The sequence below is a fragment of the Xiphias gladius genome, chromosome 11 (genome assembly GCF_016859285.1).
Source record: "Xiphias gladius isolate SHS-SW01 ecotype Sanya breed wild chromosome 11, ASM1685928v1, whole genome shotgun sequence".
In the NCBI taxonomy this organism is placed as follows: domain Eukaryota; kingdom Metazoa; phylum Chordata; class Actinopteri; order Istiophoriformes; family Xiphiidae; genus Xiphias; species Xiphias gladius.
The window spans coordinates 8,802,969-8,809,650 of NC_053410.1; the positions used below are offsets into that span (position 1 = coordinate 8,802,969).

General features: G+C 38.3%; 1 protein-coding gene across 5 annotated transcripts in view; it reads right to left on the minus strand.

The window, feature by feature from the left end:
• The window catches only part of akt3a (v-akt murine thymoma viral oncogene homolog 3a), a 59,713-nt gene extending 55,103 nt beyond the window's left edge, over window positions 1-4,610 (minus strand). For 4 of the 5 annotated variants that reach the window (XR_005708435.1, XR_005708437.1, XR_005708436.1 and 1 more), the window contains exon 1: window positions 4,049-4,299. The gene's annotated coding sequence lies outside the window, so the exon portion shown is untranslated. Of the gene's footprint in view, window positions 1-4,048; window positions 4,300-4,377 lie in introns of those variants that run through there. The other variant, XM_040140046.1, reaches the window with a different exon arrangement.
• Window positions 4,611-6,682: the final 2,072 nt, after the last annotated feature.

Consider the following 6,682-nt stretch of genomic DNA (forward strand, 5'->3'; position numbering starts at 1 on the left):
GAAAAAAATGTATTTCAGTGTAGATTAAGACTCTGCTAATGTTTGAAGTCATTGATATAAAAAAAAAGAAAAAGAAAAAGCTAAACATTCATTGTTTCCTGCTTCTCATAATGTGAGGATTTGCTGCTTTTATTAAGTTTTATATAATTGAAAGTTATATAATGAATATATGTGAATATTTTTGGGTTTGGGACTGTTGGTTGGAAAAAACTAAAAACTACACTTTGGGCTCTGGGAAATTATGATGGTCATTTTTCACTTACATTTGAGGACTGAATGATTTATCGCAAAAAAAAAAAAAATCAGTCTATCACGAAAATAACTTAGTTGCACCTTTACCAGTATCTATCAGACTCGTAATATAAGGTCTAAGGTAAAATGTATTGGTTTGGTACTGATAACAAAACTTGGCTATCGTATTAGCACTGATTTAGAGAACAATTCAAATGATACCCTGCCCTAGTGATTACATCCAAGGGGATCGAATCCTTTTTATAGGCACTGTGCAATTCTGGATTAAGCTTTAACACCGCAGTGTAATTCAATGAAGCTTCAGTTAGCTTTAACCTTAATCTGGTCTAGCATGGCCCTGATCGCACTTAGTGGAGGACAGGACAGGACAGGACAGGACAAGAGGGCAAAAGAGAGGAGAGGAGAGGAGCAGAATGTCCAGACAGTGGCTACCCCTTGTCACCAGGGCAGCTGTTGCCCTGGAGATATCCACTGCCATGATAAACCAACCACGCCAGGGGAAGAACATGCCAGACAACATTTATTTCATGGTATTTGAGTCCAGAGGAAACAACAACGAAAAACAAGGAAACAAGAAAAGTGAGATAGTGTGAAAAGAAAAAATAATCACAGGAAACAGAGACAGTTATGGAGAGAGAAAGATGGAGAAAAATGGAAACGGTCAGCTACCCCACTATTAATTAGCCTAGATGTACGAAGCGACACTGTACTGCAATAGATTTGCCTCTCAATAGATTTGAGGGGTTAGGTATTTTCCCACTTTGTATTCCCATTTCATTTTTTCCTTAAACAATATCCTCAGTGTTACTGAACTTACAAACGTGGGACTCTACCAGAGAATGTGACAATCCTAGGTTATGGCCACCGATTTGGATTATGTCTATCACGTTTGTATGTAATATTGGCTTGGTGGACGGGCCTAAATACTATATTGGATGATTTTTGCCGAAATGCACCTTGGGTGTCGTTAGCGTCTACCTCAAAAAAGTAATTCAAGCAAAACACAGTTCTGGCACACAATAAGCATGAACAGGCCTCTTAACAAACTTTCATTGTTTACATTTATAAGCTATTGTTACCCTGCTCAACTCATCCGTGGTTTCTGCTAATATTACAGTGCGAAAAGAGGAGCAAAACATTGAGAAATAATTTAGATTGGCATTTAACAACAACATCTGACAGGTGAAAGGACACCAACATGTCTGGCTAAAAACATAATCTCTTTTCTTTATGTTAAAAGTACCACACCAGATGTCTGCATGTTTTAGACAACAAAAACTTCCATCCATTCTCCAAGGCAACATTGCTAAATTTTCTGATTGATTTCATCCATGCCCACAATCCCTTGAAAAGACCAACAATTAGCGTACCAGTAACTGCCTTCAAAACAAATCACTGAAATATCACATGGTTGGCATTTGAAATCTTTTTATATGTGTGTAAATACTTTTTTTCTGATACCTTACATTAAGAGACATAATCATTTTTTCAAAAAACCCTCTTTCATATTACAAATGTTAAGGAATTATCCGATCAAGGAAGTAGTAAGATTATGAAACTGATGGAACATTTCAGTACTTAACTTTCAATACTCAGTGGTATGGATACATTTCAGTCAGATTCAGCACTGTCCAGCACTATTTGCAATAACCAGCCCTAAACACAGGTTCAGGCTTTCCTGAGTCTAGCACTGATTCAGCAGCGGCGGTGGCATCATCATCGTTAACACTATCCCCCTCGTTAATAAAAGATATCATTCCCTGCCATGAGTGTGACATACCTTCTTAACCATTCATGTGACCCTGGACTGAATTCCCAACATGGGAAAGTGGGTAACTGTCCTTGGCCCCAAGATCCCCAGTGGTCCAAATATCCCTACGTTTACAAAATATCATTTGGGTCTACATAATTTGATTAATTACAAATTTGCCAAGATTTTGCACCACCGTTAATTTTTCAAGTTCATTATCAAGAAAGTTGGGTCCTCCATCGAGTAGCTTGATCTTATAGAAGAAACTGTGTCAAAATCTGGTTTTAGACCTTAACTGTTCTGGTTTATATTGAGGTTGTTTGTTGTAAAATTGTATGTCAAATAATTAACGCACTGAAAACCTCGCGCAAGGTCATACTATTCCAAGCACTGCAAGGTTGCAACCAATATTTATATTCATTATCAACAGGTCTGACACCTTTTTTTTTTTAATAACTGATTGATTGTTCAGTGTATAAAAAGTCAGAAAATAGTGGAAAAAGGCCCATCATTATTCCCTGAAGCCCAAGTGAACATATTCAAATTTCTTGATTTGTGTGACCAACAGTCACAAACCAAAAGATGTTGAGTTTAATGCAGTAGAAAACCAAGTAAATATTCATATTGGAGAAGTTGGTACTAGTGAATTTTTGTCATTTTTGTCACAAAAAAAAGGACTGAAAAATTATTAATCGATTATCGAAATTGTTGCCAATTAATTTTCTGTCAATCCACTAATCAATTAATCAGCTAATTACTTCAGCTCGAGAATACTGGTTGGTTTCTGGGTACCACAGAAAATAATGACCCTGATATGTATAGTAGGGGCCAAGAAATTTTTGTCCCAGGGCCTGTTAGGAAGTTTATCATGCCATTCATATATGCAGTCACAAATCAAGCCAGGCTTAGTTTGCTGTTTCTCTCTACCATAGCTATGAAAACCAACATGACATACAGTTACCTCAAAAATTAGTGTTGCATGTGGTGAATCTAGTTAGCTGTTGGGATGAGTGTGAACATGTAAATGTTGTTTGTCAAACTGAAACTTATCTACTGAGTAGACCATGAATGAGTTTGACACTCAGTGTGGATGCAGTATTAAGATCTTTTACTCAACTAAAAGTGGCAATAACAGATTATAAAAAAAATACTCCACCACAAGTAAAAGTCCTGGATTCATAATTTTACTTAAGTAGAAGTAAAAAAGTATTAGCAGCAAAATGATATCAGAATTAAAATTAGTACTCACTGAGCAATATTTTACTGTTATAGTTGGTTTGGGTGACCTCGTTTTTTTTATGTACTTTATATAGGACCAACCAATCAACAATCCAAACCTCAAATTAATTAAAAATAAATTAAAATTATTCAAACAATTTAAAGAAAAGGCAGCAAATCCTCACATTTGAGAAGCTGGAACCATGAACGATTATCAAAATACTTGCCAATTAATTTTCTGGTGAAAAACAAACTTATTCATTGTTTCAGCTCTACTCAAGCTGTTGGTTAATCTATAACGAAGCATCATATTTTATAAGATTTCCATATGTTTTGCACGCAAAATCTTAATCTGTAAAGGAACTAACAGTAGTGGAGTAAAACGTACAACACTTGTCCATGAAATGTTGTGGAGGAGAAATATAAACTAGCATGAGAGGAAACTACTCAGGTAGGGTCAGAGCTGTGCTTAAGTAGAGTACTTGAGTAAATTGTACTTAGTAACGCTGCACCACTGCACACAGTTACCAGCACTGCATCATCTACGTCACGGTGCTAACTGGCTATTAAACGGCAGCAATGCTATGGACGTTAAACATGAGGGTCATTTTAAAAAACGCTACCCCTTTTCGAGACAGGGACGCAGACTGTGCTAGCACTAAGCACCCTTCCCAATTGACCCGTAAAAACACTGGACCACCGCCACTTTACTGACATTATCACGACGACAAAAAAAAAAAAAGACAAAAAAAACCATTATCTGACGAGCTTTAGCGGGGCTTATGTCATGTTTACCGTCACAACAGTGCGGCTAGCTGACGGCGTTACCTGTGGCGGCAGGTGCGGTGGTATTCCCGTGCACCTGCTGTTCACCAACCGCTCGTAAACCGTAGCGTAAAGCTATGCTGGACTTCAAGCTAGGCTAAACCGACAGGCGCTATGGTCAACCGTCGCTGCAAACGTTACGTTAGCCGGGGCGAAAATAATCGTTTAACACCTTCAACGTATTTCCAAATACGATTTCCGAGAAAGCTACGAGGGCTACTGTTACCGCAGCCAGCGCTTGTTTTGACTTTCAGAAAAGCTCGTGACGTCACCCAAAGAAACGGCAACCCCCTTTTCTCCCACGCGCACGCGGACACACGCACGCATCCTACCGTCTCGCCTCGTCCTCCCGTTCCGTTTTCGGTTTTAAACTCTTTCGGCTCGGCGTCCGGTTCTTCTCCACTTCATCCCATTCCAACATCCCGTGTGCCTGTGACGGCTAATACGCCGAACCATCGCGAGAATCAGGCGTTAAGGGCTGTTCATCTGGCGAGAGCCAGGCGGGCAGAGGCCCCAACTGGGTCCGGGTCTAGTTTCGGTCATACGGTCGTGAGTCATTCAGTGAAAGGTTTGTGGACGACGGTGATGGGAGAAGCAGTCGGTTCCTTTGCCTTGGCTTGTAAGCATGGACGGAGTATAACACAGCGGGCCCCTGGGCACAGACATGCAAAAAGTCCCCCACCCCTCCTACATAACTGAAAGACCCAACTGATTTGTTTTTTTGTTTGTTTGTTTTTTTTGTCTCTTTGTTGTTGTTGTTTTGCGTGTCTTTTTAAACATTTTGCGTCTCTTTGTTGTGGTTTTGCATCTCTTTCTAGGTGTGTGCCTATGTTCCTTTGCATTTTTTTCGTTTAATGTCAATATGTCATGTTTTGTGTCATACTCATATTGAGTCTCTTTGTGGTAGTCTTGTGTCTGTACATGATTTGCATCTCTTTTATTTTTTTTGCTTCTCTTTTGAGTTTTGCGTCTCTGGTTCATTTGCCTTTATTTTTGCTTGTTTTTTGACTCTGATCATTGTTATTTTGAGTCTCTGTGGTAGTTCTCAGTCTTTTTGTACTTGTTTTTTTATATCTTTTAGTTGTTTGTTGTCTCCTTGCGCTCATTCTACACCACTTTACTTGTTTTGCATCGCTTTGCAGTCGTTTTTTGCATCTCTTTTGTGTAATTTTGCATCTATTTGCAGTCATTTGATTGACTTTCCAACAAGAAATATTAACAGTCACTTCAAACAGAGGGTCAGGCTCCTGGACCTGGGCCCGTTCAGTAATCCATCCTTGCTTGTAAGTAAAAGTAGTTGGCCTACCACTGAAAAGAGTTCTCACTTCAGGTTAGTCAAAGTTAACAGGCGTGTACTGAAGTTTTAACAGTAGTTGCCTCCTAGTTTCATAATGAAAATCCCCAAAAACTGGAGGAAAAACACAGGCACTACTAATGACTGTAGTATTCAAGTGCAATGTTGGAAAGTAGATAAGTATATTTACTCAAGTACTTGACTTAGGTACAATTTTGAGGTACTTGTACTTCAATTGAGTATTTACATTTGATGCTACTTTATACTTGTGTTTCACTACATTTCAGAGGGAAACATGCACTTTTTACTCCGTTACATTTATCTGACAGCTGTAGTTACTAGTTAATTTACAAATAAAGATTTTACACAAAAACACATGACGAGGTTATAAAATACCGTACACTGTTAAAGATTAAACCAGTGAATCCCAATTTTTTTTGTCTCGTGACCTCTTTTAAAAAAGTAGTGTCTATTTGCGGTCCCTTGTCACGTTCCAGATGTTTATGAGTTGTTTATGAGTTATTTCTAAACGTCACACACGACTTCATTTCATTTTCATAACATAACTGTTACTGACCTCCAGGTGCAAAATTGGTGGAGTTCCCCTTTATAAGTTAACAGAGCATGGCTCTACAGTAAATGGCTCAGTTATTCTGATTGGTAGCCTAAATGCCCATGTATTTCATATATTAAAATTGGAATCAATTAATTTTCTGTAAGTGGAGTAATTTAGTAATCGGTTAATCAGATGTGCTGCAGGACTGTGGCAATGAGTTTTACAATTTTTCATATTTTGACTTTGAAGCAGTGAGGAAATTAAATTGATAAGAATTATGTGTGATAAACATAATCCAGGAGTGTTCACAGGAAGAGGTTTATGTTGCATAAAAATACTGTATTATTTATGAAATTCTCTTCTTTGACTTTTTCTTTAGTTCCTCATGTAGTTACTTACTTATTGGTTTTTTTTGTTTGTTTTTTTACTGAAACTTTGAGGTTTCTGAGCAACTGTTCAAACAGTGAGTCAGCAGGGTCAGCAATCCCTGCAGCCTCTGCACATTAGTACATTGTAGTATGTTAAATGCTGTTTTCAGCCGTAAAGATCAGACAGCTGCAAAGCACATGACTGAAATCCTTACTCAACAGCTGATCAGTCTAGTGCAAACCAAACTGTTCAGTGGACATTTAAGGCTCAGATTGTTGATACAATGCATTTTTTGAATTCCTGTGCAGGTTGTTTGAAGCCAGCGGGGTCAGCTGCCCTCTTATAGTACTTTAATGTTGTTTGTGGAGATGGTGAGATGGTGGGCATCCTAGCATAGGTTTACATAATTAACATAATT